This window comes from Marmota flaviventris, chromosome 17, assembly GCF_047511675.1.
Source record: "Marmota flaviventris isolate mMarFla1 chromosome 17, mMarFla1.hap1, whole genome shotgun sequence".
NCBI lineage: Eukaryota > Metazoa > Chordata > Mammalia > Rodentia > Sciuridae > Marmota > Marmota flaviventris.
Window position 1 is genome coordinate 8,779,207 of NC_092514.1, and position 11,852 is coordinate 8,791,058.

Here is an 11,852-nt window from a genome sequence, read left to right on the forward strand (position 1 = left end):
AGAAGTACATATTTATGATTCTTTTAACAATTAAAAAATATAAATAAAAACCAGTATAAAACTCCACCTCAAAGTTCAAATATAGATCAACATAGAGAAGTCTTTCCTTTCTAAATGAGAAAAATTTCTGTATAGGACCTTTAATATATAATTTTAATTGTGTAAATAAATGAGTTTGCTGCAAATAGCATAAAAAAACACCCTATGAAGATAAAGAACATTTTCATTATTTCAGGTTGTTTCAAGAAGCTTTTAAAGAATGTGATTTTTCAAGGGAATTGAGAGAGGACCAAGTGGGAAAACATTCAGAAGACTATCAAGATATTCAGATTTAGGAAGAGTTCAAAATATGTCCCTCTCACAAATCACTTGGGAAAGTGGATGTATGCCCCACCTCTGACTCACTGCTTATGAAAACATTTTGGGCAAATGACTTCTCTGAGTAAAAAAAAAAAAAAAAAAAAAAAAAAAAAAAAAAAAAAAAAAAAAAACTGGGTACAAATCCTGGAACAGTGAAATCACTAGAAAGAATATGGTAGTCCTGTCAGATTTTCTCATTCAATATAACCTTGTTGAGCACCAGTCTTAAGCACCCTCTCACTCCTGTTGATTGGAAGGCAGAAATTCTGTGTTTCAGGTGGTTTTTGCCTTGCTGGTATACCAAACTGCAGGATATATATAGTTGAGCAAAGTGATCAGGATCTTTCTTCAAATTCTTAATTGCTTCATGTGTGACATAACAGGAGAATAAAGAACTATCTGTGTGTTCTTCTCTGTAGGAGAGCAGCTACCAGCCTGGAATGTTTGCTTTTATCATGAGAAAAGAAACAAATTTATTCCTGAAGACAAACAAATTATTCCCTTTTCCCAGCTAGGTATAATTTAATATTTTATTTTTTCACCCTAAAATAGCTTATAAATCTGCAACATTTACAAAATGAAAAATTGCTTTAGTAAACTAGCTCTAAATATTTTTTATATTTAGGGAAAAAGATCTCTGCCTGGACTCCCTACCAAAAAAGCTCAAAACATAGAAGCAAATTGAATTCTAGATAATATCTTACCAAACTTTAATGAAACATAAATTAGTATATTATCAAAAGAAGCAATAAGCATTAAGGCAAGATTCTTTTAAATATCTTCAGTTTGGAGTTCTACAGGATGTCTATTTCATGATGATGATGATGATGATGATGATGATGATGATGATGATAATGTTAGAACTTGATAGCTCTCTCTTAGGACCAGCCTCTGGGCAAAATATTTTGGATGCATAACATCACTGCATCCTCTCCACAACTCTAGAAAATAGAAACATTATTTCTGGCATGCAGTTGAGTTAACTGAGAATTAGTGACATTAAATAAGTGATGCCTAAGGTGTCTCAACTTAAAAAGAAAAGAAATAAAAAACAGACCCAGGATTAAAATTCAAACAGTTTCAGACTCATATTTCTCCAAATATGAGCCATGAAACATTTACATCAGCATCAGTGAAAATTCAGGCTTTGGCTCTGATACCATCCTTCCATGTTCAATGCTAATAATTACAACTGGCAAAGCTCTCCATAATTCTTAAAACATAATTCCAATATGTATTTTTCTAATATTCATGGGAGCATATCAGAAAAGGCAAAGACTGAACAGAAAGAATGATTCTATCTATGATCAGTTTTGGGAAAGGAATAGAATTAATTTGTGTTCATCCTCATTGTTCAGGAAAATTGTCTAAATATTATAGCATCAAAAATTTATTTTTACTAAGTATGAAATTCTTTTTAACATTATAATGTAAAGATTCTCAAAAGCTGTCCCTCTCACAAATCACTTGGGAAACAATTCCCATTTGCCTGTTAATCCACACAAATAATGAATAGAAAGTACTGTCAGTACCAACAGCAGACCAAAACAGTTATCAGCAAAGGGAAGGAGAAGGGATTGTGTGAAAGAGAACACAGTGGGGGTAATTAATTTAAAGACTTTTAAACTCTGTTTCAGTTGAGAATCTTTTATGTCATTTTTTGTCAGCCACTATTTTACCAATTTCAACAATGTATTGCTATTTTAAAACTTTGGGGAAAAATCACAAGATATACTATTGGTGATATTTTTATTTTTTTTTTCTTTTGTGGGTCAGACATTGTACCAGAAATAAAAAAAAAAAATCTTTCAGAAATCAACCAAAAAGAGAATCCATTTTATCCTATCTCACTAAAAGGAAATTTAAAAATTTCTTGCAATTCTGAAGGAAAACCTTTATTTTAACACAAAACTGTGGGTGATATATTTTGCTGATATGTCGATATTTATAAGAAAAAGATTTAAAATATATATTGTACAAGCATATTCTTTTAGACTTAAATGCACACTTATAGAAAATGATCAAATTATTTTGGAGATTAGTTTATATTCTATCACCTTACATTCTAAATATTTTGATGCTGAAAAATCAATGATCAGTTTAGTTGAGACTGACAGATGTTCTTCAATTAAGATGTCAGATATATGAGTTATTCATTCTGAGTAAAACCACAACACCAAATGTTGCTACAGAGTGTAAATGGAATTGTCATATCAATTAAGATGAAATCAGTAATGATCCATATGTTAAAAAGTCATAATTATGAAGCCTGAGTCACTATGTGAAGATTTGAGTTTTCTATCCTTGAGAATTTATGTATTAACTATTTTCCTTTTTCTGGATCTATATAATGCAGTAATATAAATAAGAAAAGCAAAAATATCCTTTTTTTCAAAATGTCAAATCTATTTTGAATTAAAAAAATCTTTCTGCAAATTGATAACCTATACACATCTCCCCCAAAATCTTGGCTCTAGTTCTCCACAGGCATGCATATTGTCACAATGGAGTGTTTGAAAACTTCAATTTTTTTTAACTTTTATATAGCACCCAACCTCTCAAAATCTTGTCTGTTTTGCAGTTCTCTGTGTGCATCTTTTATCATCCTTCCTGAACGATAAGCTCTTTGAAGGTAGATTCAGGGTGTTAAGCTTTTTTTTTATAACACAGACTTAACAGTGGTAGATTTTTCAGTTTAAAAAAAAAATTGTACTTTTCCAATTTTGCTGTTCCTGTAGATGACCTAAGCATAGAAGTTATGAAAGGTATTCCATTTCCATGGGAGATCCACTACCTGTAGTTTTTAGAAGCTGTTAATACACAACTAGGCTATTTGTAGTTATTATAAATTTTTGTTTCAACAAAAGAAAAAATTCTCATGTGGATATGACTGCATTAAGATTTTTCAAGTCTATTCTTACATATTTTGAGAATTAAATATATTTATTTATCACTTACTACATGCAAGGCAATGAAGGAACAGAAGGAAATATCAGCAAGAGCCATCAGTACACAGAGACCTTATTCAATCAACATCCCAGAACTGAAGGAGTCAGGATTCAGCATTAAGTTACCGCTTAGGAAGGGAAAATTGTATTTTAGGACAGACAGAGAGATCAGGCAAGAATACTAAACATCGCTCTATGTGCCCCACTAAACCCTGTTAGGATTCTGTTATCAAGTAGATTTCTAGGTGCATCCTTTGAAAGTATTTTTTTTCACAGATTTATGAAAGTGCATTTTAATAAGAAACAAGTTCTCCTTCCTAAACATTTTCAAACAGACCCATAATGGCTTTCATTGTTTCCTTGAGGATTTTGTAGTGGAGATTTGATAATTAAATTTCAAGCATTGATTTGGAGAGGGGTGGTGTATGTGGAATGAGAAGTGAGAAGACCTTAAAGTAGTAAGCATTTTGATATCTGATGATGCTTCTGAAGGTCTAGAATCAGGTTATCAGGCCACAGTCTGGAAGTCTTGAGAAGATTTCGTATCTTTAAAACTATTTAAAATACAATAGATATGGAAGCTTAAAGATAGCCTCAACAAATAGACTAGACTACATTATATAAATACTTTCAAATATCAGTAACTTAGTTTTATTATTTCATTTACCAAATCCAAATTACACTAAAATTTTGTATATTAGTGGGCTTAAATTATACTTCATTCTGTGGAAATAGTTTTTAAAATGCAAACAATTAGTGTCTTCTTATATTGAATAAAAATTACAAATCAAATTACATGATCTTGGACTGGGATTGTGGCTCAGCTGTAGAGCACTCCCTCAGCACATGTGAGACCCTGAATTCTAAGCACCACATAAAAGAATAAATAAATAAATTAATTAATTAAATAAAGGTATTGTATCCAATTATAACTGAAAAATAAATATTGAAAAAAAAATTACATGATCTAACATTCCCATTAACAATAGTGCTTGGAATTATTAAACTCCAATGCTTCAGTCTTTCAATTAACTAAAATTTTTCTTCTTTGACTTAGGCAATGTGCTAGAAATGGCAGCTAGGGATTTGCTACCCTAAAGTCCCCTGGTGAGCAACTCTAAATGCCATCTCTCTTTGTGTGAATTAGGAACACAATTTGTAAATCCTAATCCACCTCTGCTCCTAACAGAGCTGGTGTGGATAATTTTGATAGTTCAGGATAATAAATTTCCTTCTTTATTAATTGGCCTTTTGTATTTCATTTTTTTGCTTTTCATCTGCTCATTCATATTTTATGTATATTATTCTATTGAAATTGTCTCTCCTTTAATCTTTTTTTTTTTTACTTTGACAGGCTTTCTTTATTGAAGATGGCCATCCCATACATCTTTAATCTTTATGAATATAGACATTAGTTTTGCTTGTCCACTTTGTTGTAACCATTTTTCTAGATACATTTTTAATTTAGCTTCAGGGATTTTTTTTGGCTGGGGGAGTTACCAGAGATTGAATTGAGGATCACTTCCTCACTGAGGTACATCCCCAGCCCTATTTTGGGTTTTATTTAGAGACAGTGTTTCACTGAACTGCTTAGCACCTGGCTTTTGCTGAGGCTAGCTTTGAATTCATGACTTTCCTGCCTCAGCCTCCCCAGCCACTGGGATTTCAAGTGTGCGCCACAATGCCTGGCAATTTTCACTGATTTTGATATGTGCTTTAAATTCAGCAGTAGTAAAATTTATTAATGTTTCTCTTTTCATAATCTAAGATCATTTCTACCTTGATTAATGTTTATGGAGGTTTTCTTATAAGACTTTTATAATTTCCTATATTTATGTATTTAATTAAACTGAAATATAACTTGATATACAGAAGAATATTAAACATTTGTCATAAAAAAGAGAGAGTTCTCAAAATTTCATATACAATGAAGTTGATTTTAATGTCACATTATAAAATAATGTGACATTGTCAGTTTACTAAAAATAATACAGAATGTGATACTTACTAACCATAAAAAAGAGCATAAGATACCTATATAACCTAAATTGTAAGAAATAAGTACATTTTATCCACACTATTTTACTATAAAGATGAAAATGTGATTTCATATAATTTAGAAATATATTCATTGAGTTCTGAAAAAAATCTATAGTAAATACATGCAAATGTAAATACTTCCAGAGAAAAAAAGGAGTAGGGGTTATTTTATTTAGAGAAACAGAAGTGAGAGCTTACTAATGCTAGTCTCTGGGCAAGAGCTCAGGACATTTATACTAGGAGTTTTATTTATAGTTAGCATGAATGTTATATCTGAATACAAAGTAGATACATACTGTGGAATTTCTAAGTACAATTTTCTAAAATTTTAAATTTTAAGCTGGATGTGGTAGTGGATGCCTATAATCACAGTGGTTGCATAGGCTGAGGCAAGAGGATTGCAATTTTAAAGTCAGCCTCAGCAACTTAGACCCTGTCTCAAAAAGAAGAAGAAAAAGAAAGAAGAAGAAGAAGAAGGAGGAGGAGGAGGAGGAGGAGGAGGAGAAGGAGGTGGAGGAGGAGGAGGAGGAGAAGGAGGTGGAGGAGGAGGAGGAGGAGGAGGAGGAGGAGGAGGAGGAGGAGGAGGAGGAGGAGGAGGAGAAAAGGTTTGTGGATGTGACTCAGTGATAAGTGCCCCTGGATCCAATCCTTATTACCAATAATTAAAGAAACAAACAAACAAATAAATAAATAATTTAAAGTCTTTTATTAAAATATATCTTTGTGTTCTCATTCTCCATTTAACTCACTCAAAGTTTTAATATTTTCTAGTTTTATTAAAATAGTTTCCCTTCCTTTAAATATTTTTAGTATCCAGATGTCCAATTTAGAGATTGCCCTACTCCTTCTATTTTCAGATGATTTGTTTTGAATTTATAAGAGATCACATAATTAGAATTAGTTGAAAATGGTATTAAATAGAATTAGTTGAAAAGATTCTCAGTATTTGGGAACATGGACACAGAAGTAAACGGTAAAAGAAATTATACTCTTATGAATTTATTTTCATTTATTTATTTACTTACTTATTTTAGATTGAAGATTAAACCCATGGGAACATTACTACTAAGCTACATTCGTAGCCCATTTTAATCTTTAATTTTGATACAGGGTCTCACCCAGTTGCTGAGGCTGACTTTTAACTTGGTGGGATTACAAGCTCATGTTACCACTTCTGATTTGTGAATTTAATTTATTGATATCTGAAAGAATCCTCAATTTTCAGAAAATTAAGAATAAAATGGTTAAAAATGAAAGTAAATTGAGTATAATTTTATACTCATTCATTGATAGAATCTTAGAACCAAATAAACACAGCCTCCTATATTCTTTTAATCTTTGGTTAATCAGCAGGGTTACATTAGAAAAAAGTCACTGTGACTCTTCTAGTGAATTACACAATTCTACCAATAAAGATTTAGTCATGCTTTGGACTATTCTAAATTTCAACATAATCGATATACTCATTAACTCCAATATTTCACCAATATACAGTCAATATTCCAGGGTTATGAAAATGTGTCACATTTCTAGTTACAATGAAGACAGCTGATTTAAAATTCCGATGATGAAATCAGACTACATTTAGGTACATGTGTTCAAATATTGATATGGGTGTTTTCATGAATCTGCAAGTTTAGAAGAAAATTATTTTCTGTAGTAAAATAGGAAACTCTAAATATACTAAATCAAAGCAGAGTTATGCTGAGTTATGGTAAAAGGAAAGGTGATATCAAAATCTGTTTGATCAGATTAAGATCCCTGGATTAAAAAAGAAAAAGAAGAAGGAGGAGGAGGAGGAGGAGGAGAAAGAGGAGGAGGAAGAGGAGGAAGAGCAGGAGGAGGAGGAGGAGGAGGAGGAGGAGGAGGAGGAGGAGAGAGAGAAGGTGGCTAATACAAAGACAACAAAAAATCAACAAAGAAAAATTAATTAATTCACATATTGTATATTCTAAGGGGTGTGATAATTTCTGGGAATAGAGCAGTAAATAATAGCCTCATGCTTTTAAATTTAATTAATAAACTAAGTTGATTAAACAGATATATAATGAGCCAGCATATTAATGAAATAAGCATATATATGAACACATGAAGTATATTCATGAAGTATATATATTCATATATATATATATGAAGTATATATGTTCATGTAGACACTGAAGTATATTCATTACTGCATGTATATAATAAAAGGCATAGTGGGTGAAAGTAACAGGTAACAATAGATTGTTCTACTTTATTTTGGACAATTAAAGAATGCAGAATATAGCTCTTGGAGGTGAATACTCATGTTAGTAACTGAAAGTTATGCAAAAGGCAGCCCAAGGAACTAGGGAAGTATTTTAGGCAAATAGAACAGTGAGTGGGAAAAAAATGAAAAGAGAAAGAGATTTACCTGTATGAAAAATGAAAAGCATGTCACTGTGGCTGGAAACCAGCAAGTATGGATGAGATAAATGAAAGCTAGCTTGTGATTTTTGTGAAAGCAAATGGGAGCTTTCCTCTGCCCATCTCATGCATCTGCTGTCCTCTGTGTTGGTTTCATTTTCAGACAGTTTTCTCCACAGATCAGCAAAGTTTGTTACCTCCAGACTTTAGAGCACAAGGGCAAAGCCTGTCTTCAAAAACCTGCTCCTTTCAAGTTTTTCCTATATAAAATTAAAGAGAATTCTATTCTTCCTTTTTGAGAGTACTTTAAATATAAGCTAACAGTGATCCTTGCAGGAGACATAGAAAATACTTGCAGTACCTGCCCACCTTTATCATGCATCCCAGCTACCATTGTCTTTCACTTGCATTATTACTACAGCTTTCTCAGCTGTCTCTATACACTTATCTGCCTCATTCTGTTTTTAATTCAAAGCCACTTCTCTGACTTTACATCTACTGGCCTTTCTCTTTGTTCACACAGTTTCAGTTTCATTAAAAAGCTACAATGGTTACACAAATTTTCTAAACTTTATTTCATTGGATCTAACCCATGGAATTACTTAAAAATTAAATGAAAATACCCATTTATGTTTCCTATTATGATTTCTAATAATTTATGATTAAATATTGTCAGCTATTAATGTTATTTCCAATTATAAATCTGGCTTTTCCATAGTCACAAAACACACCATCCATTCTTATAGACTTTACTGTTCCTATTCTATTTCTAGTTGTCACCATAAAGTAATACAATCCCATTAGTAGTTACACAATGTACTGTCTTTTGCAAAGAACCAAGTTAAAGAATATTACTAATGTTGTATTAATTTGGCTATAAATTATCAATAAAATAGATAAACAATATTTTTTGAGCCTCAAGATTTGGACTTTAAGTGACTGTAAAGCAACAAAAATAGTAGTCTTTAAGGAAAAGATAGACAATGGACTATGTTTGCTCAGGATTTGATATACTATGTGACCATTATGGGTTTATGGAACGAGTACACAATGACAGGAAGCTCTTAAATTCCACAAAGACTGAAGCTGAAAAGCATCATCAATAGGACAATGCAACAAATCTTATTTTAATACTTGCATTTTTTACCCCTTGGGTCCTTTATTCCATATCTAAAAGGCAGTAAAAAATGATTAGATAAAATAACCTGCTCCAAAGGGACTCTCCCTATTTTACTTTCAAATTCTTGGTTTCTAGTTTTCTTTTTTTTTGTGATATTTTTGGATGAGATTTGTTAAGCTTTAGATGTGAGATGTTCCCCCTAAGTTCATGTGTGAGACAAAAAATTCAGGTGAAGTGATTGGGTTATGAGTCAACATAATCAGTGCATTGATCCCCTGGTGGGGATTAACTGGGCGGTGACTTTGGACAGGTAGGGTACAGCTGGAGGAGATGGGTCCCTGAGGATGTTCGTTTGTGGTATATATTTTGTTCCTCATGAGGGGAGCTCTGTCTGCCTCCTGGTGGCCATATGCTGAGCTGCTTTCCTCCACTATCCTTCCACACTATTCTCCCTCACCATGGGACCAGACTTATTGAGCGATGGTCTGTGGACTGAGACCTCTGAAACCATGAGTGCCAAAGTTTCTCCTCTAAAATTGTACTTGTCAGGTCTTTTGGTCACAGCACAAAAAACTGACTGAAGCCCTACTAATCAGTAGTTAGAAGACAGTTCATCGTAAAGGATGAATTTAAAAAAACAATGTGTGTACAATAGTAAGGACACAATTTCACTTTCTGTACTACTTGCTAACTTGAAAGAAAAACTGTGGGAATTATTTTCTCAGCTGGATAATTTTAAACCTGGTGAAACTATCTCTATGTGCTTAAAAATGAAATATCTCATCTTGTACTCTATATTCTAATTAATCATTTATGAATGCATCATAATGATTGAAAAGGGTGCATGGCAATATGCATGGAAATGCAGTGCAACTCCTTTAAGGTACAATCTGGCAAGAAACAGCTAAGCTATAAAATATGCATTTCTGTATAGCTCTTTGAGTTCAACAAAAGAAAAGGTACATTTTTGTTAACTAATAATGTAAATATATTATCATGAAAAACTCTAGATTAAAAAAATGTAATCTCAGGCGTTTTATGTGAATTAATGTTTTTTTTTTTTCTGGAAAAAAATGTAACTTGGTAGATAAAGTCTAAGTTTTATTTCACATGCATATAAAATATGTCTATTGTATGGCATACTATTTTTTATTATGTTTCATAAAATTTACTATGATAATGTATAAATTTTTATCTTTGAGTGTGTTTCCTTTTGCTTACTAAAGTTTATATTTTAAATTTTAAATAAACTAGAGCTGGATAACATTTCACTATCATTAATAAATGAGACCATCATTTATTCATAAGTGAAATTGAAGGTATTATGTAATGGGAACTTTTTGAACATGAGAAGAGTATAAAACAGGAAAAATAATTGATATCAATATTTGTCAATGTCAACACATTACACAATTTTTAGTGTTTCAAAATCAAGGTGTGGCCCAGGCTGCGTTCCTTCTGAAAGAAATACTGGGGAAATACATTTCCTTGCTTTTTCCAGTTTCCATTTTTCCACTCCTCACATCCTTTTTTGACACTGACTTATCAGTTTCCCTTCTACAAGGACCCTTGTGATTACATCAGATGCACATGGATCACCCAGTGTCTCCTGTCTCAAGTCTATTGGATTTTCAGAGTCCATTTGCCAGGTAAGGTAGAATATCCACAGGCTTCAAGGATTAGGAGGAGGTCACCTTTGCAGGCCCATTATTGTGCCCACTACACTTCACAAAATGAAGCTTCAAGGAAGCAGTCAAAAAATGTTTTACAGAGGGCATGTCACAGGAGTTTATTATGAGGAAAAACTTTCAATTTGGCCTGAGACATAAGTCATCACAGAAGAGAGTAAATTCGGTAGAATTTTGAAGATTAGATGAATATTTTGTCATTAAAAAATAATTCCTTCTAAATACTAATTTTTTCCATGATGGATAAAGGAAGGGCAAGCATACTCACCTCCTGACTTTACGATATTGTTCCAGAGTTTTCCTCCCAAGATGACATTCTTAAGGTGTTTGATCTCAAGTATGCTTCAGAATAGTTTCCATTATGCAGAAGAGCATGCTGTCTTCTGAAAATGCTGGCTTTTGCCAGCATTTTATTTGAAAAAAAAAAAAAAATCAAAACCAAACATGTACAGATGGATCCCTACTTCCATCATATGTGACTCACAAGATATACTATTTACCCAGCATAAACAGTAAAAATATTTGCAGTTCAACTTTCACTTTTACTTAAGGAAATCGGCCTGCTTCATTTTCTGAGGTAGTAGGTTGAAATCCTGAACTTGGAACAACAATAGGCTTAGTCATGCACCATCCCTCACAGCTTGTTCACAATGAGAGAGCCAACAAATTTCCAAATACAAACCAAGGATGTGCAAACACTGGCCTATGAGGGACCATACCTGTACTATTATGCCTTAAGGATTTCTATATCATTCCCTTCACAGAGATTACTTAAAATTAGTAATGTTAATATTTAAAATAAACCCTCAAATACAATTAAACACTCTTTAGAAGAAAGCAGCTCAAGAACAGTTGTGTATTTTTAGGTTTTCTCTTTGTCTATTTGAGACAATTTTAACAGGATGAGTATCAACATTCTGTGAAGCTTATAGAGAACATAAAAATATAAGGCCATATTAGGACACATAACATAGTCCTGACCCTCCCTCAAATTGCCTACCAGATACAATATTTCAGCATTGTTTATTTTGAAATTTATATTCTGAAAATACTTCATCCATGGCCAATACTAAAAAAAAAAAACAAGAAAATGTACATATATTTTTTACATTATACATTTATTCATATATATGCATGTGTAATGAAAACATACACTATTTAAACAGCATTGGTTTATATCGCCTTCAAAAATAATTAATATTTGTGTTTTCATCTTATGGCTCCAGAGTTTTCTTTTGGCATGCAGTAATAACCTTTAGTGTTCTGAAATACCTAGTGTAGCTACCATCTATTTAGTAATACATTGTT